Genomic DNA, 25,601 nt, shown 5'->3' with positions numbered 1-25,601 from the left:
CCTTGAGCCAGTTGTGCCAGCAAGTTTGAATGAAGCAACAGTGCTTTTCACCTACATTTTTTGTGCCTTGAAATCATTGCATTGACCTAAGTTTTTCAAAACCTTTTGAATACTGTGGTGAAAACAAAGAGGAAGGAATTCCTCGGATTTTGTAAAAATTTGATCAATTGAGAGAAAGGGAGGCATGCTAAGCCCTTAATGAATGAGATCATGTTTGTTAATGTGAGTACTGAGAAGGATCCTGGCTTGATCCAGATTGGTTCTGCATTGTCTTTAGTGCGAGCGACTAGTCACTTTCTTAAAAGATTTCAAAAAAATGTTTTGGGTCGTCCTACGAAGACCTGTATGGAATCGCTTTTGAGATTGTGCAGCCTAGGATCGCTCTCAGCCTCGAGACTCATCCCCTTTTGCTTTCAAACCTTGAACTTGCATTCAGAATGTTCAACGGTCAACCACAATGTGAGGCTTGCATGGCTGGATTTGAAGCAACCCTCAAACTAGGGGCAAGAAGGTCAGATATGATCAAAAGAAAGCTTGCAAAGCTGGATGAGAAGCAGCCCTTGAACTAGGGGAAAAAAAAAAATGTCAGATGTGCTGGAAGAGTCAAAATTGGGACATTTCTCAAGCTAACGAAGATCAGCAAGATTGCCAAATCCCAGAAGGGAGGAAAGAAGAAAGCTTTTGCTGAAGGACAATCGAGTTCCTATCCGTAACACTAGGGGCAAATTCAGCTCCTATCGTGAACAACGACCACTCTCTTGGATTCAGATGGCTTAGAGATTTCAAAACCATTCGACATGGACAAAGCTACACTTTTACCCTTGAGAGGCTCGCTGGGCTGAAAACTTGGAAGGGCGACCCAGGCAAAAATTAAAGCAAGAAAAAGAAAAGAAAAAATGCAAAGAATGAAGAAAATGAAAAAAAAATGATGAAAAGAAATAAAAAGAAAAGAAGAAAATGAAAAGAAATGAAAAACAGAGCTCGCAAGGTTGAAAACCCAGAAGGGCGACCTTGGCAAAAGTTAGAGCCCAAAATGAGAGGTTAATACCCGAGTGTACCTTAATGCCGAACTACGTTAGGCTTGATTCCCATCTTTGGGATACGTAGGCAACTTCATTCTGAAGTCGAGCCGTAAAACACTTCAAATTCAATTGTCCTGTCCATGAGATTGAACGAGTCATCTTGGTCATTTCTGTATCCGAAAGTTCGGTTGTGATCGTCACTTTGAGGGCTGATTACAGTGCGCTGGGGTGCCATTCAGACAAGGGGCAACCTTCCGTTGTCATGCAATGTCATTCAGACAATGGGCAATTTTCCATTGTTTTGGATCTGAGGTTGTGCATCTCAAGAGTAGGTTCTGTGCTCATTGAGCAGTGGCCATTTGCAAAAACAATTTTTGAGAATTTTTACTGAGGTTGACTAATTTTCTCAAAAATTATTCCATTTTTCCAAAACTGGACCATTTTTTGGACCCGAAAAAGGAAAATTTTCAGTGCTCATAACCTAACTTGCATGATTTTCAATCAGAAAATCGAACAAGTATGTTAATCTAACTCTCATATTGGTCAAAATTGTTTTAGTAGAAAGCAAAACCAAAAAATGGTCAAAATGATGAACTAGGGGCACAATTGAGTCAGGCTTCCAGTCTTTTCCCCGTTGTCAATGCATTTGCCAGAAAGGGCACCATACTTGCCAAGAAGGGCACTCTACCTGCCAGAAAAGGGCACAACTGAAGTTAACAGCAAAAGAGTTGAAAGCTCTCTCACCCTCCAAGCAGCGAGGTATCAAGCCAAGTGCGAAGCACAGATTACAATGGGGCAGGGTATTCCATTCCCTCATTAGGACAAATCTGATCACGTCCAAACTCCCCAGCAGAGTATCGTCAACTGATGTCAGCTACAGATTTTCTACACACCCAGTTGTAGCACAACCCCTCTGTGGGAAAACTTTTTGCTGTACACAGAAGAATGAGAATCTAGCAGAATACTAGGGACAGGAGCCCGTAACTTCTTGTTTGTCCACCAACCATCCAGGGGAGGGATAAAAAGGAAGAGAGATTAAAGAATAGAGAGATGTGCGCAGAGAGAAAAAGTGAGAAAAGGGCTTTTCAGAAAAATAGAGCCAGAGGGCCGAGTGATGTGAGAATCACAAATAAGAAAGGGTGGGAAACAATACCCGGAGAAACAGGCTCCTTGTCTACGTCAGAGTGTCGTGTGTGTTGTTTTGATCGTCTCTATTCTTGTCTTGAGTCCTTTTGAGTGTTAATAGATGTGTTTAGGTTGTTTACCTTTGTTTTCCGTTGATTGAGTCGTGGTGCATTGTGTTCAGTCGTAGGCTCAATACCCGGTCGAGAACTCATTTCTCAATTTCAAAATGATTTTTTTTGTGCTCAGAGTGCTGCATCATTCTTTACATTTTGTAAAACAGGATTCGTTCTTTCATAAAACTACAGGGTTCAACCTCGGTCATGTGGGAACAGTAAAACCAGGACCTATCTAAAGCTATATAGGTTCCGGACTGCAAAGCAAAAGAAAAGAGGAAAAATCAGAGCATCTGACTTTGTTTCAGTTTCCAAGATTGCATTCCGAATGCACCTCTGCAGGCCTTGTCAATGCTCCGAAGTATGAGTGTGCCTCTACCTCAAGCTCAAGATCAAGTCTGCTTCAGGCCAGAATGACAATCAGAAGGGCTCTCCCTAAGTATCATTCCCTGCGAGAGGCATCTTGGTTGTGTTTGCAATGAGTTCCTAGGAGACCAACTGCGACGGTGAAAACTAGAGTTCGAATGGTTGATGCCAAGAACGCAAAGGTTCAGGATTTCAGACTAAAGTCTGGTTTAAATACCCAGGGGTGTATCCCCAGCTTGAAATATGTATGGAAGCCCCATAGGTTGAGATAGCATGTGTATGCACCTCAATTCTGGATATTGAACCAGCCTAGTCTGTCACCCCGTTGGAGAATAGGGAAAGTTGTGAATATGATCAGGAAGAAAAGCGGCATCTGTGACTTCTACATGTAGAGGTTACTCCTTGTCAGTACTTCAGGACCTTTGTACTGCGAGTTGAAGGTAAATGTTCGAAGAACACAAGTGGAGATCCCTGTCAGAGTAGAGCGGTTCATCGCCACTCACCTTGTGAGGTGCTTTCTAAAGCGCTGCTATGTTTGTTCATTCCGTTCCTTAAACATCATGCATTGTATTGCATTGTACCTATCAAGTTTCTTTCTCATTCATGCACGATATTGTATGTACAGTTCATTCAAAGAAGTTCCGTTTAAGATCATTCACTTAGTGTATCAATCACACTTCATTCACTTAGTGTATCAATCACACTTCATTCACTTGGTGTATCCATCACACTTTGCTTCACTTTGTGTATCTATCACACATACTCACTTTCTGTATCTATCACACTTTGTTCACTTAGTGCATCTATCACACTTTGTGTTCACCTTTAGTGTATCGATCACACTTTGTTCACTTAGTGCATCTATCACACTTTGTGTTCACCTTTAGTGTATCCATCACACTTTGTGTTCACCTTTAGTGTATCCATCACACTTTGTTCACTTAGTGCATCTATCACACTTTGTGTTCACCTTTAGTGTATCGATCACACTTTGTTCACTTAGTGCATCTATCACACTTTGTATTCACCTTTAGTGTATCCATCACACTTTGTGTTCACCTTTAGTGTATCCATCACACTTTGTTCACTTAGTGCATCTATCACACTTTGTGTTCACCTTTAGTGTATCTATCACACTTTGCTTCACTTTGTGTATCTATCACACATGTTCACTTAGTGTATCTATTACACTTTGCTTCACTTTGTGTATTTATCACACTTTGTTCATATGGTGTATCTATCACACTCCCTTCTTAGTGTATCTATCACACTTTGTTCACTTTAGTGTATCTATCACACTTCCTTTTTAGTGTATCTATCACACTTCGTTCACTTTTGTGTATCTATCACACTTTGCTCACTTAGTGTATCTATCACACTTTGTTCGTTTAGTGTATTTATCACACTCTCTTCACTTTGTGTATCTATCACACTTCGTTCACTTAGTGTATCTATCACACTTCGTTCACCTTTTGTGTATCTATCACACTCTCTTCACTTAGTGTATCTATCACACTTCGTTCACCTTTTGTGTATCTATCACACTTTGCTTCACTTTGTGTATCTATCACACATGCTCACTTTGTGTATCTATTACACACGTTCATTTTGTATATCTGTCACGCATGCTCACTTTGTGTATCTATCACACACATTCATTTTGTATATCTATAACACGCTCACTTTGTGTATCTATCGCACATGCTTGCTTACTTTGTGTATCCATCACGCGTTCGCTTTGTGTATCTATCGCTCATGTCCTCTAAGATTGCAAAAATTTCTTACATCCTTTCTGCATGAGATGTAGTTTGGTTCGTGTTTACTTGCTCGCATAGCATTCGCTTAAAATGTTGCATTTATTTTACATAATTGCTTCATCACAGCTCTCTTTGCATAATCATAAGTTATGTTCGGTATTGTGCATGTCATTTGCATCTTGCCCCTGCCTGCGGGCGCATCTCTTTATTATCTTGCCTGTTTGTCTAAGTCTTTGGCCTTGTCAAAAATGGGTCATCTCTAGGCTTTGACATTCACTCCCGTCACTTTTTGACTTTCGAGTTCTGTCAAAGAGGGGTAACTGTAGACAACCCATTTTTGACCGCCTTTAAGACTTGGGCGCTACTGATGGCTTATTTGGTGATGAAAGTTGTGCAGTGCAAAAGGGTCGACTTCTTCGATGAGAGGAGAGTCAAATCCAAACCTCACAGCCCATTTTGGACCAAAAAGATTTTAGATCTTAAAACCCTCTCTTTCCAAATGTTTTTGAAAAGAAGTTTCTATGATGTTCCGAGGCTCACATTTTGTCCAATGTTGCACTTTTCGGTAAACCAAGCAAGGACAAAGTGGAAATGAATGAAAGAGAGTTGAAATCTTTGAAAAATCTTTCAAAACACCTTGTTTAGGGGTTTGGAGTAGAAGAAAAGAGGAGAAGAGGGAAGAAACCTAGCTGAGGAAGAAGTTGGGTATGAATCGCTAAGAGAGAGTCGAGCGGTCCTCGCTAAATCAGGCTTATCTATCTATGCACTTGGATTTAAACTATGAGGCCACCACCGTTGGAAAGAAGACTTCTAGGGCTTCATTTTACAGTCAAGAACCTACTAAAGCCGAGTCCAGATGGCAAAGATATGGTTGGTTGAAGTTGGACATCAATCCGGGTAGGATCGAAACAGAGTGGCTTCACCAAAACAAGCATAACTTTTTACATAGTTAGAATTTTGATACAAGGCTGCCACCATTGGAAAGCTTATTTCCGGGGCTTCAATTTGGACATGTCGGGGCCAAATAATGGGAATCATAGAGATTCCGGAGAGTCGAACATTGAAGAATCAAGATTCGAAACATTCGGCCATTGCCACGGAAACTCGGACCCAACCTTATTCTGCTAGATAGTCGATTAAGCAAGGGGCCGAGTGAAGATCGGTTTATTACACAATATGCCGAATAGGAGGTTGGATTTGGAACTAATCCCGAGGCCCAAAGAAGAAAAGATATAAATAGAAAAGACATCAGCCAGAAAGTGGTATGTGATAATTGTGGTATTTAACTTAGAATACAAGTAATCTAGAACGATAGACTGACTTGTCCGTCGGAATGCTAATTCCGGCACCCCCGACCGGAGTGTTTACTTACTTTCAGGCGCCTATTGGTGGATCACGAGCGTCCCCCAGGATCGGAAGAGTACTTCCAAAAACCACTTCTCCACAATTGGCGCCGTCTGTGGGAATACTGAAGAGTATCCATGGCGAACGTGACAGAGGACCCTCTAATAGTCACTGATGAAAACACGCAGGTAGACGTTTTCACTCCAACAAACACACACGGATCGGAGCTTATCCCAGCAAGATGCATTTTGAACTTTGCCTCACATTCGACTCCAGAACATGAGGCAATGCAAGCGATCATGTAGCAGGCAAAGCAAAATGAGCAGAGGTTGGAAAACTTGATCGATGAGAACGAGCGCCTCCGTCAGGATTTGGCTTTAGAGGTAGCAAAATCCAAACAAGCCGTGCCTCAAAATCCCGAGCAACCCCTGAAAGCAGGTGATCGACGACCACAAGCCCAGCTTCAAGACACTGATAGTAGCTCCGACTTATTATCTCCGGATCCCAAGAAGAATGGACGATCTGAAGTTTCCAGTTCCTCCGAAGAAAGTCCACATATAAAGTGGGCCCCCTTGTTCTACACCAGGCCATCAGAAGCGGTGGCACCTCTCGATATGACAAGAAGGGATAGACAGTGTGAATATCGCGAAGATTACAATCGTGACAGTAGCTATGCCATGAAAGACCTTCAGGAGTTGGTCCAAGATGTTCAGCCCCAGCAACATGCCCAAACGTGCGCAACCAGATCAATTGTACTTCGGCGGGAATCACCTTCACTTCCAGCCATCCATATGATATACAGCCTGCCAACGCCCTCAGCCATGCATACAGTTCAAACACACCCTGCATCCCAGGAGCAACTCACGCGCAAAACCGCCGCATGAAGCTCCACACGACTCGGATCTTATAACCTTCGACGATTCTGATCTTATCGGCATAATAGTCCTCCACATTGATCCACTGGTCATTAAACTACGTGTCAATCGATTTACTATCGAGCGCGTTCTCATAGACCAGGGAAGTACTTCTGAGATTATGTATTACAAGACCTTCATCAAACTTGGCTTAAACGAATCAAACTTGTCTCCGGCTCCTTATCCATTATTCGGCTTCAACGCAAATCCAGAATATCCATTGGAAAAAATCATACTACCCGTCCGAGCAGGCTCCCGAACTTTGGATGTGGAATTCTTGGTCGTCAGGCTGCCTTCGCCGTACAATCTCATCATGGGACGAACTTGGTTGCATACTATGCAGGCTATCCCAAGCACCTATCATGAACTTCTGCACTTCTCGACAGAATACGGCATCGAGCAGATCCGTGGTTCCCAACAATTGGCACAAGCATGCTATCTCCTCTCCGGAAAGGCGCCAAAGGATTTGTAAGTTAATTCCATCGAGGTTCCGGATCGTGAAAGCCTCAACGATGTCGGGCGCCTCCTGAATGAGAAAGCCACCGAAGACTTAGACCGAATTGAGATTGACGGCAATCCAGAGAGATTCTTCATGGTCGGCGCCTCCCTGATTCAAGCCGACAGACAGCAATTGATATCCTTCCTGCTCGATAATCTTGATGTATTTGCATGGACTCCATATGAAATGCCAGGCATCTACCCAACTATTTTCGAGCATCATTTGAATGTTGACCCTAAGTGCAAGCCGATCGTTCAGAAAAGCCAGCGATCTACTGCAGAGCACACTACCGCCGTGATTGAAGAGGTTGACCGGTTGCTTGATACAGGGGCAATCAGGGAAGTTACCTACCCCACATGGCTCTCTAATACTGTAGTTGTGAAGAAGAAGAACGGTACATGGCGAGTCTGCGTTGATTTCACGGACCTAAACAAAGCCTGCCCCAAAGACTGTTTCCCTCTCCCAAGGATAGACCAACTGGTAGATGCTACAGCACGCCATCAGCGCATGAGTTTCCTCGATGCTTACAGAGGCTACCATCGAATTGCCATGCATCCAAAAGACCAGGAGAAAACTGCATTCCTCACCCCAAGAGGAACCTACTGCTATAAGGTTATGCCTTTTGGGCTGAAGAATGCCGGGGCAACCTACCAGAGACTAGTCACCACCATGTTCAAAAAGAAACTCGGTCGCACAATGGAAGTGTACATTGACGATATGGTGGTCAAGTTAAGGGTAAAGCAAAATCGTAGAGCCGATCTTGAAGAAACATTCGGCATCCTACGCAAATATGGAATGAAACTGAACGCTTCCAAATGTGCCTTTGGAATCGGCTCTGGCAAGTTCTTGGGATATATCGTCAATCACCGAGGAATCGAAGCTAACCCAAGGCAAATCACAGTAATCCTGGAGCTCGGCTCCCCTCGATCGGTAAAGGAGGTGCAAAAGTCAATGGGGATGGCCGCCGTGCTCAACAGGTTCATCAGCCGTTCCACAGATCACTGTCGACAATTCTTTCATACACTACGGCAGGGCAAGGCTTTTAAATGGTCCTCCGAATGCGAAGTCACTTTCGACGACCTTAAGACTTACCTCCGCTCAGTACCATTCTTGGCAACGCCCTCTCTTGGTGACCCGCTCATTATGTATCTGGCAGTTTTCGACCGGGCCGTCAGCACCGTGCTGATAAAGGAAGAACTGGGAGAGCAACGGCCGGTGTATTATGTGAGCAAGGCAATGGTTGATGCCGAAAGAAGCTACCTTCTGCTGGAAAAGCTCATCCTAGCCCTAGTCACGGTGGCGAGGAAACTGATGCATTACTTCCAGGGTCATAGCATTGGGGTGCTAACAGACTATCCCCTCCGGTCTGTACTACGCAGTGCAGAAGCTTCCAGACGTGTTTCAAAGTGGGCTCTAGAACTCGGCCAATACGATATTCAATTTCTACCTAGAACCTCAATCAAAGGGCAGGTGCTTGCCGACTTTGTCGCCGAATTCGTCGCCGAATTCACTGGTGTCCTGACCGACTTCAAGTTTGAAGAAATTCGATCGAAACCGAACTGGAGGATTTATGCTGGGGATATTTGGCAGTTGTATTGTGATGGATCGTCCAATCAGCGGGGCAATGGAGTCGGAGTTGTCATCATGTCTCCTGATGGTGCACTAATTGAGTGGGCCGTCAAGCTTGGCTTCGACGCATCAAATAATGATGCCGAATATGAAGCCCTCCTAGCCGATTTATAGAACGCGCACATTCTTGGCGCTCGGCGTTTGATTGTGTTTTGTGATTCAAAACTGGTGATCAACCAGCTAAAGGGGGACTACGCGGCAAGGAACGACAGCATAGCAGCCTACATGAAAACGGCCAATTCCTTGTTGGAAAAATTCGACCATCATGAGTTGAACCAGATAACACGTGATCAGAACACCCATGTCGACGCCTTGGCTTGCCTAGCCTCCGCCATCAACTCAGAGATTAAATGAACTATCGAAGTAGGTTTCATCTCGGAGCCAAGCATTGGCCCTTCAAAGGAAGTCCAAATTAACGTTATAGAATCTGCGCCAAGCTGGATGGATCCCATTGCTGCTTTCCTGTCTTCTGACCAACTCCCAGAGGAGAAGAAAGAAACGCACAAGTTACGAAACAAAGCCATGAGATACTACTTAGATCCGCAAGGAGGGCTCTATAAAAAATCCCTCTCTGGTCCATATTTAGAATGCGTGCACCCAGACAAAGTCGAGGAGCTTCTGACTGAGATACATGAGGGCAGTTGTGGTGCCCATTCTGGCGGGCGTTCTTTGGCCCATCGAGCTATAACGCAGGGATATTATGGGCTGACAATAAGAGTAGATGCCGAGTGTTATGCGAAAAAGTGAACAGTGCTAGATGTTCTCTCCACTAACCCATTTGCCCGCAGAAGAGTTGAACTCTATTACCAGTCCCTGGCCGTTTGCCTAGTGGGGGCTCGATATCGTAGGACCATTGCCGAGGGCCCCACAGAATAAGCGATACTTGATCGTCGCAACAGATTACTTCACAAAATGGGTCGAAGCGGAGGCATTAACACACATTCGAGACGTTGATGTTAAACGCTTTGTGTGGAGGAACATCATAACACGATTCGACATTCCAAGAGCCCTTATTTCAAATAACAGCATTCAATTTGATTGTGGTGTTTACAGAGAACTGTGCGACAAATATGGTATCCGGCCATATTTTTCTATGCCGGCTTATCCCCAAAGCAATGGTCAGGGTGAAGCTTCAAACAAATCCATCCTGGACGGCATCAAGAAAAGGCTGGAGAAAGCCAAAGGCAAATGGGTCGAAGAATTGCCGAGTGTATTATGGGCTCATCGAACAACGCCGGGGAGATTAACTGGAGAAACTCTGTTTGCCCTATGCTTTGGCAACTAGGTGATCTTACCCCTGGAGATCGGCCTTCCGACCCTTAAGTCGCAAGTTTTTGATACAGGCCGAAACGACATGATGCTGGCTTTGGATTTGATTCTAATCGAGGAACGAAGAGACCGTGCCCTTGTGTCCATGGCACGGTACCAGCAACAGTTGGCGAAATCATACAATCAACGAGTTCAGCTGCGCCGCTACACACCAGGAGAATTGGTCCTGAAGAAGGTGCTTCCAGCCGACAGGAAGTCGGCTGATGGAAAACTTGGTCCAAATTGGGACGGCCCCTATCAAATAGATTCCATCACAGGAATAGGTGCATATCGGCTGAAAGATATGACATGAAGGAATCATCCAAGGCCATGGAACTCGACCCAGTTATGAAAGTTTTATCATTAAACCCGACTTGTAGGGAATGATTTTAGTGTTAAACGATTCGCCATGTAAAAATTTCACTTTTGTAATATGACGACTCTAGTTGAAAATTGTTCTAAAAGTGTTCCGAAAAAAGCCTCCGGATTCGGAGCGCCCATCGTGGATATCACGATCGGCCACTCAAAGTCTCCGAATTCGGAGCCCCTTTGGCGCATGACGCCGTTGGGCGAAAAAAGCCTCCGGATTCGGAGCGCCCTTCGTGGATATCACGATCGGCCACTCAAAGTCTCCGGATTCGGAGCCCCTTTGGCACATGACGCTGTTGGGCCGAAAAAGCCTCCGAATTCGGAGCGCCCTTCGTGGATATCACGATCGACCACTTAAAGTCTCCGAATTCGGAGCCCCTTCGGCGCATGACGCCCTTGGGCCAAAAAAGCCTCCGAATTCGGAGCGCCCTTCATGGATATCACGATCGGCCACTCAAAGTCTCCGGATTCGGAGCCCCTTCGGCGCATGACGTCGTTGGGTCGAAAAAGCCTCCGGATTCGGAGCGCCCTTCGTGAATATCACGATCGGCCACTCAAAGTCTCCGAATTCGACCGAAAAAGCCTCCGGATTCGGAGCGCCCTTCGTGGATATCACGATCGGCCACTCAAAGTCTCTGGATTCGGAGCCCCTTTGGCGCATGACGTTGTTGGGCCGAAAAAGCCTCCGGATTTGGAACGCCCTTCGTGGATATCACGATCGGTCAATCAAAGTCTCCGAATTCGGAGCCCCTTCGGCGCATGACGTCGTCCAAGCCTGAGCCTGGAGCCGAATAAATACCTAAAGAAAATGTCAGATTCGGAGTCTTATCAACACCGTTTTTGGGCAATGTAACGAGCATGCTCAATAAATATTTAGTGACGTGCTCCATTATGACGAGCTAACTAAAACCGTTTATTCGAACAATCTCTGTCCAATGAAGCACGAAACATGAAAACATATATACGCCAAAGAATTACATAATTGCGCAATTTGATAAGTAATTATAAGGCAACAGGAATATTAACAACATAACATTTTATTCATCTGACAAGTAATTACATAATTTTTTACGCAATCCGCGCCTGAACATTATAACGAATATTCTTATGCGGCCTCTCCCTCATCGTCGCTCTTTTCGACCTCAAAGGCGGAAAAGGGAAAATGATTGCTTCGGTACCGTGGCAACACCAAATCGACACCCTTTGCTTGAAGAGCTTCTGCGGCCTGAAGTGCCGCGATCCAACTGTGCTTAAATCCCCGATTCTCGCATCGGTAGACCTCCTCTACAAGCTTCTCCTTTATTTTGTCGATCCCAACCTTCTGGCCCGCATGAAATCCTTGCTCATAACCTTTGGATCTCGCATTTTCTACGGCAAACATGCTAGCTGTGTCTCGATCGGCAATGGCATGACTCAATAGCCGTTGGGTCACCCTTTCGTCCACGATTGGATTAGATCGACCCGCCATGTGCAGCTCGGCGACTTTAACCATCCTAAGCTCATTAAGTTCGCGCTCAGCTTTCTCTACCCGAACCTCTGAACTGTGGACCCGTTCGTCCATCTTCTATATCTCTCGCTGGGCGGCGTGCAGGCGCATACCAACTTCGTAAGCGGTGTACAGCCTTTTCACCGCCCGTGAATTCCCTCTCGAAAGACGTCGAAATCTTGTCGGCCAACGATCGACTGCTGCACCTCTGGTGGAAAAATCTGTCGAGCAAATTCGACCGCCACTACTGGGTCCCTGATAATGGAGTCCGCCTCTATCATCGGTCTATTCCCCACGAAAACTATGAAACTCAATGGTCTCGGTCGCGGAGAGCTTCCCCGTTGCTGTTTCTTCTTTCGGGGTGATCTGCTTCGACGACTTGGAGGCTGACATTTTTCCCGTTCTTTGGACGCCCCACTTCCCGCACGGGTGGTTTCTCTACCGTGATTTATCGCAGTATCATGCTCAGCCAAAGTTCGACTTTCGCCTCTGCTGTTGAAGAAAACTCTATTTGCCATTCGCGATAAGTTGCCTTAAAAACACAATAAGCGAAGCTACTGGCGCAAACCGCCACCCCCATTTATTTCTAATACTTGCAGCACCCCCGAGGCAATTTCATTAATGCTACTCTCCAAACGACAAGGCGGATCGATATGTCCCGCAGCCAGTTCATTCTCCAATTTTTGGCCTTTAAAACAGCCTAACTATCTAAACGGCAATTTTTGATCAATGCCTTTGAGGTTCATGCACTGGCTGGGGCAATGGCAGATTTATTAATGTAGCCGGCCGCGTATCCTGGCCTCATGCCGATCGATATGTGCCGCAGCCAGTTCATTCTCCAATTTTTGGCTTTTAAAACGGCCTAACTATCTAAACGGCAATTTTTGATCAATGCCTTTGAAGTTCATGCACTGGCTTTGGCAAGGGCAGATTTATTAATCTAGCCAGCCACGTATCCTGGCCTCATGCCGATCGATATGTGCCGCAGCCAGTTCATTATCTAATTTTTGGATTTTAAAATGGCCTAACTATCTAAACAGCAATTTTTGATCAATGCCTTTGAGGTTCATGCACTGGCTGGGGCAATGGCAGATTTATTAATCTAGCCGGCCGCGTACCCTGGCCTCAAACCGATCGATATGTGCCGCAGCCTGTTCATTCTCCAATTTTTGGCCTTTAAAATGGCCTAACTATCTAAACGACAATTTTTGATCAATGCCTTTGAAGTTCATGCACTGGCTGGGGCAAGGGCAGATTTATTAATCTAGCCGGCCGCGTACCTTGACCTCATGCCGATCGATATGTGCCGCAGCTAGTTCATTCACCAATTTTTGGCTTTTAAAGCGTCCTAATGATTTAGTCGGCAATTATACAACATTTGACCCAAAGCAATTCCATTCATTAGTAACAGCGAGGTACAAAATGAATTTTCATTAAGTAAATTGGGCATAAATTGTAACCATTTTACATATGAAAATTACTAAGCAAAAAACTGTAAAAAGCTAGAAAATACACGCAAATCCTAAATCAAAAAACAAGCGCCTTTGAAATCAGCCATCGGAATCAGAGTCCAGTGACTCAACATCCACTTGCTCGTATGGAATTGGTGCAGCCAAAGACACATTAGCGACAACAAGGGCTTTGAGCTAGCTGTGTTTAAAGCCCCAATTCTCAAACTTGGGGACTTCGTCTACGTATTCATCATAAGCTGATTTTTTCCTGGTATCAAATGCGCTGGAAGCCTTCAGGTCAGTTGTTTCCTTCGCCGCCTTCATTTCTTCCAACTCAGCCTTCAATTTAGAATTCGCCTCCTGGGCCAATTTAAGCGCGGCGTCGTTCGCATTCGCCCTCTTCTCGACGACCGATCTCAAATCTTCAGCATTACGGGCTCTCTCTAATTAGGCCTTTGCACGAGCGCCCTCGATCTGCGTCCTACTCCTTTGGCCCTCAACCTTCGCTTGTAAACGGCCAATCTGCTCCACGGCATCATGATAGCGACAGCCCATGTCGGCTATCCTTCCGACGGTCTGCAAAACAGGAAGTTAAAACCAAAATAATGTGTAAGGAGAAAAGACAGAGCCAAGATATGTACCAAAAGAGCCGATTGCGCGGCCAATGCGATTGCAACCAGATTTGGCTCTGCCCGAAAAGTCGCCTTATCAGCAGGCAGTGAAACGGATGTCGCCAAACTAAGTGCAACCGCTGGATCTTTGATTACCGAAGCATCGGAGAAGATCAGCATATTTTTCATCTTCAACTGAATAACAAAAGGTACAATCACATCCGTTTGTCGGCGCGATCTTCTTCTGAGCCGGCCACGACATCGGCAGAGCGCTTCTCCACTCTTTGCTCAGCTTCTACACTGGCCTACACCACGGGTTCTGTTTCGGTGCTTCTTCCTTTTGCCGTCACTTCCACAATAATGGGCAGGGAGGACTGAGATTGATACTGAGATTCGGCAGCCCGAATCTCCTCCTCCCTTCGCCGCGCAGCTATCCTTTCCGCGTTCGCTTTGTTGGCAAGCTTAGTGAGGCTCAGCCCAGCCATATCTTCTGGGTACGTGTCGGGAAGATCCTCTAGACCTTGAAAAATATCGTCAAGTGGACGGTCCTCTCGACCCGAAGTGGACGATTTATCAGCCGAATTGAGGCCAGCTTCCTCAAATGCTAATTTCAAAGCCTCGTCAACCTCTGTTTCGGATTCGTCTGATTTGGCGGCCTCAGCTACTTCCGGTCACTCTGAATCTGATTCCTCGCAACCGACTTGCCTCAAAATTTTGAAGTTAATCAAGATACGGGCAACCAGAAACTCCTTACCGATCAGAATTGAGATATTTTCTACCGCCAAAAAGATCGTATAAATCATCTCGTAGCGGAGCAGAACGTGGGCCGCCCTCCCCTGCTTCTGAAGACTCTGTCGGCCGAAGTACTTGAGCACAGTCTTGATTTCTAAAAGGACAACGTCGTCAGTTGAGGTCAAGATTTTCTTCAAATCATTCCCTGCAAAAGCAAAACCATAAGGTCACAAAAATGAAGCATTATAAATTTAACAAATGAATAAAAGATGATACTCGGCCACCTGGTTCACCCCTCTGTCTAGGAATACGATCAAGGCGATCCTCGCCTTCGTCGAATTCCCAGTTTCCGTAGACGACAACCATAACATCATCGACTCGCTTCCCAGAGTTGAAAAGCATAGTCACTAGTTGATGGTCGGTGTCTTTGGCTCTAAGGAAATAACACCCGTGCTGACCAGAAGACTTGGCCAAGGCATAGCAATGCCGAATAGCGGGGATGCCAAGGTTAAGCCCAAGGCGGCGGTTTAGTGCGACAATCCCCATCACAATCCTAAAGAAATTGACGTTGGGCTGCGAAGGGATTAACTCCCAATGGCAAAGCACGGCCCTAAGGAGTGGGTGAAGGGGGAAACGGACCCCGCCCTCTGTAATTGATAGAAGGGAGAAGACGATTGTGGCTCCATCAACCATCTCCATATCAAGGGTGCCGTCTGCCATAAAAGATAGACAGACGTCATCAGGAATGGAAAAATGGCATCGGAAGCCAGAAATTCGATCCGGTGAGAGGAGATCTTTTAAATGTTTCACCATTCGCCCCAGCCAATATGATTATGCTAAGCCAAAAAAACAAAGCAAGGAAAGAGATTCAAAGCAAAGAAGGAGAGAACTTACAAGTGGCGAAGGAGGTAGAGAAGAGTAGGAGGTCATAGAGGTTAGTTCGGAAGGCAATCCAGCGACGGGCGTCTAAAAGCATGTATCTATTTGAAAAGACGTCAAAATTTTAAATCACAATAAATGAGAGTGTACGAAGAGGCGGAAAGTTGAAATGATAACCGAGAAGCGTGTGGACAGGCATTTGCGTTGGAATACGGTCAGCCGCCGAATTTCAGCTCTAACTCTTCGAGTTCAAAGCCAAACACTCCAGCCAACTGCCGCTAGTGGAGTGCTTGGGGGGCAATTGTGGGGGCCGAATAATGGGAGTCGTAGAGATTCCGGAGAGTCGAACATTGAAGAATCAAGATTTGAAACATTCGGCCATTGCCACAGAAACTCGGACCCAACCTTATTCAGCTAGATAGTCGATTAAGCAAGGGGCTGAGTGAAGATCGATTTCTTACAAAATATGCCGAATAGGAGGTTCGATTTGGAACTAATCCCGAGGCCCAAAGAAGAAAAGATATAAATAGAAGAGCGTAGACACCCCATTTTTGACCGTCCTCAAGACTTGGACGTCACCATTGGAACACTCGGTGATCATCCGTGCTTGTGTTCATCTCGAGTTCCCGGAGGTCTCGGCTGCGCGCCTCGCCTCAGGATCTCTCGACTCGACTTTTCTGTGTCTGGTTTTGCACCAAACACTTGTGTTTTTGCCTTCAGAGGCAGGGAATGGCTTGTTGGCCATTCCCACACCCCACCGGCTGTCCCCTCACACCACCGACCATTTATTAGTGCCACCGGCAGTGGTTTCTTGAAACCAATAGCCGGTCGGCACTATATTTTGCCAACCGGCAATTTTCTCTGGCCGGTGACTTTTTTTGCTGGCCGGTGTGACCCTTTTGCACCCTTCAGACTTGGTGCATGCCAGCTGTGCCAGCTGGAATACACCAACACTCCTCCCCATGCATGAAGTGGCTGTTTTGTCCCTTTTGCCCCCTTTTGGTCAAAGCTTCTTGAGGAAGCTTGACCCTTTGGTCAAAGCTTCCTCAAGAAGCTTGGCCAACTGTCTTAGCTTCCTCAAGAAGCCTTGACTCCCCTTGCACCCTTTGCCCCTTTTTACTTAGCTTCTTTGAGAAGCTTAAGCCTTTGCCCTTTGCCTATTTAAACACCTCACTTCTTCCATTGTTGAGGTTAGACTAGACGGTGCCGGAAGAAGTAGCCGCGAGCTGAATATGCTGGGCAAGAGTCCACAACCTGCAGTTTGTCCATCAACCATACCTGGGAAGGGATGAAAAATGAGAGAATAAAGAATAGAGAGATGTACGATGAGAGAAAGTGATAATAGGGTTTTGTGAGGAAAAAACGAGCTTGAGGGCCGAGTGATGTGAGCAATATATATGCGAGATTGGGTGGGAAACATTACTTGTAGTAGTAGTGGGCTCCCTGCTAATCTGGTCGTCTCACGACGATAAAAAGTGTCTAAGCCCATCAACGTCTCAGCCAGAGTCATGGCAATACAACTCTTGCCCTCCTTCAAGCCTTGGGAAACCTCGGTCAGCCGAACACTAGACCCTCCGGAGCCTGAGACAATTAGAAAATGAGATAGCATGTACAAACAGAGGGCGTGTCGCCGGAAGCCTTGCCAATGATGGTTGTTGCGATCACCGGCATCAGAAAACCGATCGATCAAACTCGAAATATCCAGCATCCCATCACAAATCAGAGACCGAGCGTCACGCATACTGAGTCCACACATTTGCCCTAAGGATTGGTAATGACCAAAATTAAGTTGGGGTAGGAGCTCCTCGTCGCGCTCGGACTCCATTAAGGCTCGGAAATCTTCAAAGGTAGGACATATCACTTGCCCAGCGAAGCTAAAGACATGCGTCACCGGGTTCCAAAACCTCGCCGCAGCATGGAGAAACGGAAGATGCAACGGGGTACGACCCAGAGTGAATAGTGCATTTATGTCAAAACCCCGGAAATTCAACTTTTCCGAGCCGTCCAAGCTAGCAATCCAAGCTGTGAGATTTTGAGCAAGAAACTCTTCCATTAGAGCAAATCAGTGTGGAATTGAGAAAAACTACGAAGCTGAGGTCTTTTGTAGGAGATAAGGTTGGGTGGAGGACAGGTGTCAACATCCTGGTGGTTCCTTCATTCATGGCCGGCCGGCCAAATATTGTGCCGACCAGCTATCACTTTTTGCCGACCGGCACTTTGTTTTGGCCGGTGGCCATTTCTTGTGGCCGATGGTCTTCCTCTTTGTTCCCTGAGCTGTTTATGCTAGGGGTTGGGGAACTCCACCACCTCTAATCCCCCCCCGGTGATCGATTCTTGCGGAGTCACACCTGTCTGCTTCTCGAGTTATTGTACATTTGCTTATCGAGTTGCATTTCACTCTCTTTAAGTCTTTGATTTGTTTATCGAGTTGTACTCACACTTGATTGGTTATCATGCCTTTGTTTTGCTTATCGAGTTGTAAGTCGGTTCACTACCTGATTATTACGATGCAAGTACTCAGTATTCAAAACAGGTTCAATTTCGTTCACATTGTGGTGTGATGCCTTGCGATGCGATGCGTTGCGTAGAAAATTTACAATTGCAACATCTTTTGAACAAAATGGTCGTCTCATTTCCATCACGTGTTTTGCAAAATATGTAATTTTGAGAAAGAATAAAACCTGCCCGAGGCAGTGCAATGTGCTTAAACTACCAGTAAAAAGGAAAGTAAAACATAGAATGACAGGATAGCAAAGTGTCGGAATTGATACCAGTAAAACTCCCCTTGCGGTCAACGCACCTTCCGCGCCTTTGTTCGGGTTAACTACATGGTTTGGCACCTTCATCACTCTCGAGACAATGCAGGAAAGCACACTTTTGAAACGTAAACCTTTGAGTTAACCTCAGGACACAACTTCTACGAGTGATGCTCGGTACGTACGAAGAACATCCCTTCCCGTATCCTTTTCATGTCTTGTGGATTCCACAAATCGTTTCAATTATGCTGTGTTACAGTACCTTACATTCCAGCATCGTGAATAACATGTTTTTACTTACATGTGTACATTCAACTCTTCTCATACACACTGCTTGCGTAGACCGCATGTTTGTAATCAATTTCATTAGTTGCGTAGACCGCGTGTTTTGCTTGCGTAGACCGCATGTTTGTAATCAATTTCATTAGTTGCGTAGACCGCATGTTTTGCTTGCGTAGACCGCATGTTTGTAATCAATTTCATTAGTTGCGTAGACCGCATGTTTTGCTTGCGTAGACCGCACATTTTGCTTGCGTAGACCGCATGTTTGTAATCAATTTCATTACTTGCGTAGACCGCATGTTTTGCTTGCGTGGACTGCGTCTTTTACTTGCGTAGACCGCATGTTCTTCTTGCGTGGACTGCATTCTTATGTTCAAATTCATTACTTGCGTAGACCGCACGTTTGAAACCAATTTCATTGCTTGCGTAGACCGCATGCTTATGGTCAATTTCGTTGCCTGCGTAGACCGCGTGCTCCACTTACATGTCTGTGCCTTCACAGCATTGTTATGCTTCCCACTTGCTTTACGTTGTCACGCATTTTCAAATACATTAGTATGCATGTCGTTAATAACATTGTACCTGTTAAATTTGCTTTCTTTTCAGGCACGATATTGTATGTACGGTTCATTTGAGGCTGGTGTAACCAGACGAGCCGCACAGGTATTGTATCCTCCGAGTGAGACGTATCGAGAATTGCATAATTCTCTTACATCCTTTCTGCAATGTAATGTAGTTTGGTGTATGCTAGCTTAAAACTGTCGCATGTTATGCTTCGTTACATCTTTCTTTGCATGATCATAAGTTATGTTCGGCTTTATGCATTGTCTTGCATTTTGCCCCTGCCTTCGGGCACATTTCCTGATTGTCTTGCGTGTCTGTCTAAGTCTTCGGCCTTGTCAAAAATGGGTCGTCTCTGGGCTTTGACATTCACTCCCGTCATTGTTACGACTTTCGAGTTCTGTCAAAGAGGGGCAACTGTAGACACCCCATTTTTGACCGTCCTCAAGACTTAGACGTCACCATTGGAACACTCGGTGATCATCCATGCTTGTGTTCATCTCGAGTTCCCGGAGGTCTCGGCTGCGCGCCTCGCCTCAGGATCTCTCAACTCAACTTTTTGGTGTCTGGTTTTGCACCAAACACTTGTGTTTTTGCCTTGAGAGGTAGGGAATGGCTTGTTGGCCATTCCCACACCCCACCGGCTGTCCCCTCACACCACCAGCCGTTTATTGGTGCCACCGACAGTGGTTTCTTGAAACCAATGGCCGGTCGGCACTATATTTTGCCGACTGGCAATTTTCTCTAGCCGGTGACTTTTTTTGCTGGCCGGTGTGACTCTTTTGCACCCTTCAGACTTGGTGCATGCCAGCTGTGCCAGCTGGAATGCACCAACACTCCTCCCCATGAATGAAGTGGCTGTTTTGCCCCTTTTGCCCCCTTTTGGTCAAAGCTTCTTGAGGAAGCTTGACCCTTTGGTCAAAGCTTCCTCAAGAAGCTTGGCCAGCTGTCTTAGCTTCCTCAAGAAGCCTTGACTCCCCTTACACCCTTTGCCCCTTTTTACTTAGCTTCTTTGAGAAGCTTAAGCCTTTGCCCTTTGCCGATTTAAACACCTCTCTTCTTCCATTGTTGAGGTTGGAGTTTTTTGAACATAAAAACCAGAGCTTATATACATATGAATCTTATACACACACTCTCTCTCTATATTTCCCTCTCTCTCCTCCCTTGTGTGTGTTTTCTTGGCCTAAAAGTGCATTTTGACCTTACTTTTGCACTAACACACACACCATTACACCTTGCTCTGAGATTGAGAGGCATTGAGGGTTGTTTGTTGAGGTTTTGGACTGATTTTGGTCAGTAGAGGGTGGTTGGACCAACTGTTCTTCAAGGGTTCTTCAAGGGTAATCACTTTACTTTAGTTTCCCCAATCTTGCATTGGCTTTTGACCTATCTTGCTTTCTGTTTTAGACTTTGTGTATAACTGAAAAAATCTTTGTATTTTCATGCTTAAGACATCTCATTGAGGTCATTTTGGCATTGGGGGTCGAACTCCCCCTCTTAGGCCTCTTTTGGTGCTTTTTCTTTAAGCCTTGTTGACTTTGTTGTATTGCTCTTTTCACCACTGAAATCCAGTGGATTTTCAGTGGTGAAGAAGATGGTTTGAGGTCTTGCATAGGGGAGGGACACCCCTCTCCCCTTTGTCTCTCTTTTATCCTTGTTTTTTGCTTAAAGGGCAACATGCATGCTTGACTGATTTTGGCCCTATTTCAGAGGTTTTTAGGTGTCTTTTGATCATAATATATCTCTATCTTTGGTCGGGTTTGTGGTTTTTTGCATGCATAATACCCTTGTTTTGTATCCCTCCCTTTTGCATAGAAATGCATCTTCTATTTAGGCTTCCATGCTTGCATGATTTAGCTTAGCTTGTTGAAGTTTTCAGTCATGATTTGTCATGCTTAAGGTCTGTTGGCCACTGTTTTGGTCATATTTGACATGTTTGATGTAGTTGCTTTGCATTTTGGCTTGTAGGCCTTGAGTATTTTGGCTTCTAGCATGCTTAACTTAGACTATCCTCATGATTTGGCATTATTTAAGATCATATTTCAGTCCGTGTAAGGTGGTCTTATATTGTCATTTGTGTCCCTTCCCATGCTTTAAGGTGTTGTAGTTTTGTGCCTTGAAATGGGCATTGTGCATGCTTGTATGTTTAAGACATTTTGGGGCTGCCATATCAGCGGGTTTTTGGGTGTATTTTGCTGCATTGAACATCTGTTTTTAGTCGCTTAGTCCATGCCATGAGTGGTCATGATGATTGTAGTAGAATGCTCCTTGTTTGTGCCTTAGCTTTGGGCCCCTTCGGCTTGCATGTTGGCATGAGTGCTTGTTCACCATTTTGGACACCTTTTGGTCACTGTTTTGGGATGGACAAAGGTCTGCCCTTCATGGTTTAGCACCACCATTGCATGATCATGTTGCATTGTTTTGGTCCTCATGCTTGCATTGTATACTTGCATGTTGGCATGGCATTTATCTAGTTGCATCTCATATACATTGTACCATACTTGGCACATTTAGAATGCACTAACTTACTTTGCATGTTTAAGTTGCATTACATTTGGCATGTTTTGCATTTTAACCTCATGTTGTGCATTTGAGCCAAGTTTGTATATATGCATTGCATTGCTTGGTTTGGGGTGTCAAACCGGGCATGGGGATTGAGGAGTGTTTGTACTTCAAGTGACAAAACACGCCTCAACCCTTGGTCGCCAATCCCCTTGACTCCAACATGATAGGGTGTTGGTATTCATGTGTTTTGTTTGCATGCATTTTACATTGAATTGCAACCTTGGCTCCTTAGGCCATCATACATCAAAATGTATGATTGATGGCCCAAGGGTCGAGGGTCATGCTCCCTTGAGTCTCTTGCATGATTGGGAGTGTGACCAAGCTCACATTTGCTCAAAATTCCATGCCATGTACTGCTTTGCCCTCTGTTGCTGTCAACTGTAGGTCCCAGCAGGAATTTGTGGCCGATCGGCAGTGTTTAATGCCGACCGGCAAAGAATATGTGGCCGATAGACTTGAAAATAGCCGATGGAAATTTCCCATGGCCGGTGGTTATTTCTCTTAGCCGATGGTGTTCTACAGTGTGCAAAGAACATATCCCAAGACTTTGGCAATTTTCAGAGGAGCAGGGCAGCATTAACAGAGGCAGCAGTGGCATGGTACGGGTTTCCGGGCAAGATGGATCGAGCATGCATCATTCGCGTATCCCGAGGCAGGGCTGTGGCCATCTTTATTCTGCATTTAATTTGTTAAATTAGAGGGTCTGTAATAATTAATTAGCTAGGATAGGTAATTCATTATTCGGATTGTATTATTCTTTTGGTCCCTCCGAGCGAGGGCAAATTTGTAATAAGTGTGGGTGCGTGTGTGCATGTCTTCCAATCCCACGTCTTTCTTCCCTTTTATTTACCTGCTTATGATGGTAGACTAGGGCATATTTAAATTAGCATAACAGAATGACAGCATGTTTGCATTCATTCATCTGTTTCGCATGCACCGGGCTCGGCGCATCATGCTAACTGCATTAGTACTTCAAATCTAACTTAAATACACTACTTGCGCATTTTCACACGTCATTCATAGACTAGTCGAGCCTACTCTAGTGACATCCTGCATGCGTTGCATTAGACATTTAAATATGAACTAGGATCATGCATATGATTACTAACTAGTTTTTGTTTTGGCACGGAGTACGATGTAAGTATTTATGCTTTAGCATCCTTGCATGCGTGTGAGTGTTGTCATGATAGCATGATTACCATGAGGCTAGCTGCTTATGTGATATAACTGCTTGAATGCCTGTGGGTGAAGGTTGGGTTGCCTGAGTTGGAATAGCTCATTGAAATCCGTGTTTTAGCCTACTTGCGAGTAACAAATTCCAAAACATTTTTCCAAAACAAACAGATATGCAATGCTTATTCCCAAATTAGGCAATCTAGTCTATACTTTTGTGCTGTGCGCATAACATAGTAATTCTAGGCTAATAATTGAGATAAGAACACATAACGTTTTCAAAAACGGATATCACGGTTAGTAGAGGCCGATCTTCGGATCGTGCGAGAGGGGGTGCTCATAGCCGACCTTCCCCAATCGTACCCTAGCTCCCGAGCCGAGGCAACTTTGGCGATGATGGACGCGTGGCCTTTGGCACCGAGTCAGGGTTTCCTAAATTCCCCCTTAAAAAATATTTAGGTGGCGACTCTGTATATGGCAAAGCAGTCCATGTTTGGCACTTCTTTTCAAAAATCTATTTCTCAAAACGATTTGCCGGATTTGGACTCTTTGGTTCAGATTAAGAACCGTGACACAAATCGAGTCCGAACTGTAGCGAGGGTCCCTCGCGGACGTGTTACAAAGAGGCATCAGCCAGAAAGAGGTATGTGATAATTGTGGTATTTAACTTAGAATACAAGTAATCTAGAACGATAGACTGACTTGTCTGTCGGAGTGCTAATTCCGACACCCCCGACCGGAGTGTTTAATTCCTTTCAGATGCCTATCGGTGGATCACGAGCATCCTCCCAGATCGGAAGAGTATTTCCAAAAACCACTTCCCCACAGGACACAAGAATGACCTAAAAAGGATTCCATATGAAGGAGTTATGCCGATTTGAAGTTGGACATGCAGAGCAGAATTTGCTATCGGCCACAAATATATGCAGTCGGCCAAAAAAGTATCAGATCGGCCATCACAAGAAGCAAATCGGCACTAAAGATGGCCGATCGGCCAAGATTGACACAAATTCAGATTTTTTGAAGATATTTCATCTCCAGCTGTTTCCAGCAAGCTCCAACTGTCCCAACTCAGATATTTTTGACCAAAAGCTCTTGAATTGCTATATATGAACCTATATCTCATATTTTTAGAGGGTATAACTTCTTAAGCAAGTTTGAGAGCCTCTCTCACTAAACTTCGTCTCTCTATACAATTTTCAGAGTTTTGATATCTGCCTCTCTCTCTAAAGCCTCTCTTTCTTGCCCTTTGGTGCATAGAAGTGCATAGAAGTGGAGAAATACTAGTTTGCCTATGCATCCTTGATCAAAGTTGCCTATCTTTGGGAGGAGGTTGCTTGAAGCTTACTTGGGACTTTGTTGGAGCTCTAAAAAGTGTTTTGGCTCTGATTTTGGGCTGGTTTTGCAGCTGTACATCAAGGGTAACATCTCCTTTCCTTTAAGCTTATTTTACACACTTGCTTGGCCGTCTTTTCACACTACTTTGGGACTGTTTTTGGCTTGGTTTTGAAATAAAGAAAACTCTATTTTTCAGTCTTAAAAGTGATGGTTTAGGCCTATTTTGTGTTAGGGGGTTGTCTCTCCCTTTTGTTCCTTAGCTTGTATAGCTTTTGAGCCATCTTCTAAGGCCTTTCAAAATAACTTTTCGTGGCCTTTTAACCACTGAAATCCAAAGGATTTTCAGTGGTAAAAACCCTATTTTGAGATCCCAAATGGGTGGGGGGTTGTCATTCCTCCTCTCCTCTTGTTTGCATGTCTTATTGGCCTATCAAATGAGCATGTGTTTCTACCATTTTGAGGCTTAGTTCAGGAACTTTTTTGTGACTTTTAGGACCTGCCTTAACTCTTTCCATGGCTGGTTTGGTCACCTTATGCATGCTTTATACACTTGTAGTGTAATTCTTGCAAACTAGCCTTATATGCCTCATGAAGTAGCATGTTTGTCAAGCATGTATGGGCTCCATTTAGCATGTTTTTGGTCATTATTTAGCATATCGTGTAGTGATAAAGTTGGTTTGATAGCGTCTTGCATGCTTCATGTACTTGTAGTGCAAATCTTGCTTACTAGCCTTGTATGCATGATGTTTTGGCTCACTATTCTAGCATATTTTGGCTATGCTTCAGCATGATTTTATTCATATTTTGGGCTATTTTAGCACCGTTTTAGGCTGCCATGGTCATATGACTCATGTTTTGTATAGCTATAGTGCCAATACCTTGACTAGTCTTGAGTTTTGAGGCCCCTACTATGCTATACTTGTGATGTTTGCATGCCTTGGCATCATTTGGAATGATATTTCAGAGCATATAGTGTTGTTACACTTCCATGTTTTCCACTCTTTAAGTGCTCTTGAGAGTTGTACCTTTATGCCTTATTTGTGAGCCATTGCATGAGTCTCATTTTCTTGCCTTTCCAGCCTTCATCTCAGTCCATTTTGGCCACTGTTTTGGCATATATAAGGTCTATTTAGGGCTGGTTTGGCCATTTGAGCATTGTCTTGCATGCCCCTAGTGTAGTACACTTCACTGGCCTTGATGTTTGAGCTTTTCAACATGCATTACATGGGTCGTTTGCATGATTCCAAGTCATTTTGCATGCCATTTCAGTGCTGGAACACATGCCACTATACTCCATGTTTCACTCTTTCAATGCCTTTGG

Source organism: Camellia sinensis, chromosome 7 (assembly GCF_055761805.1).
Source record: "Camellia sinensis isolate YWXY chromosome 7, ASM5576180v1, whole genome shotgun sequence".
NCBI lineage: Eukaryota > Viridiplantae > Streptophyta > Magnoliopsida > Ericales > Theaceae > Camellia > Camellia sinensis.
The sequence above is the reverse complement of the archived record's forward strand: the minus strand, read 5'-3'. Positions refer to the sequence as shown.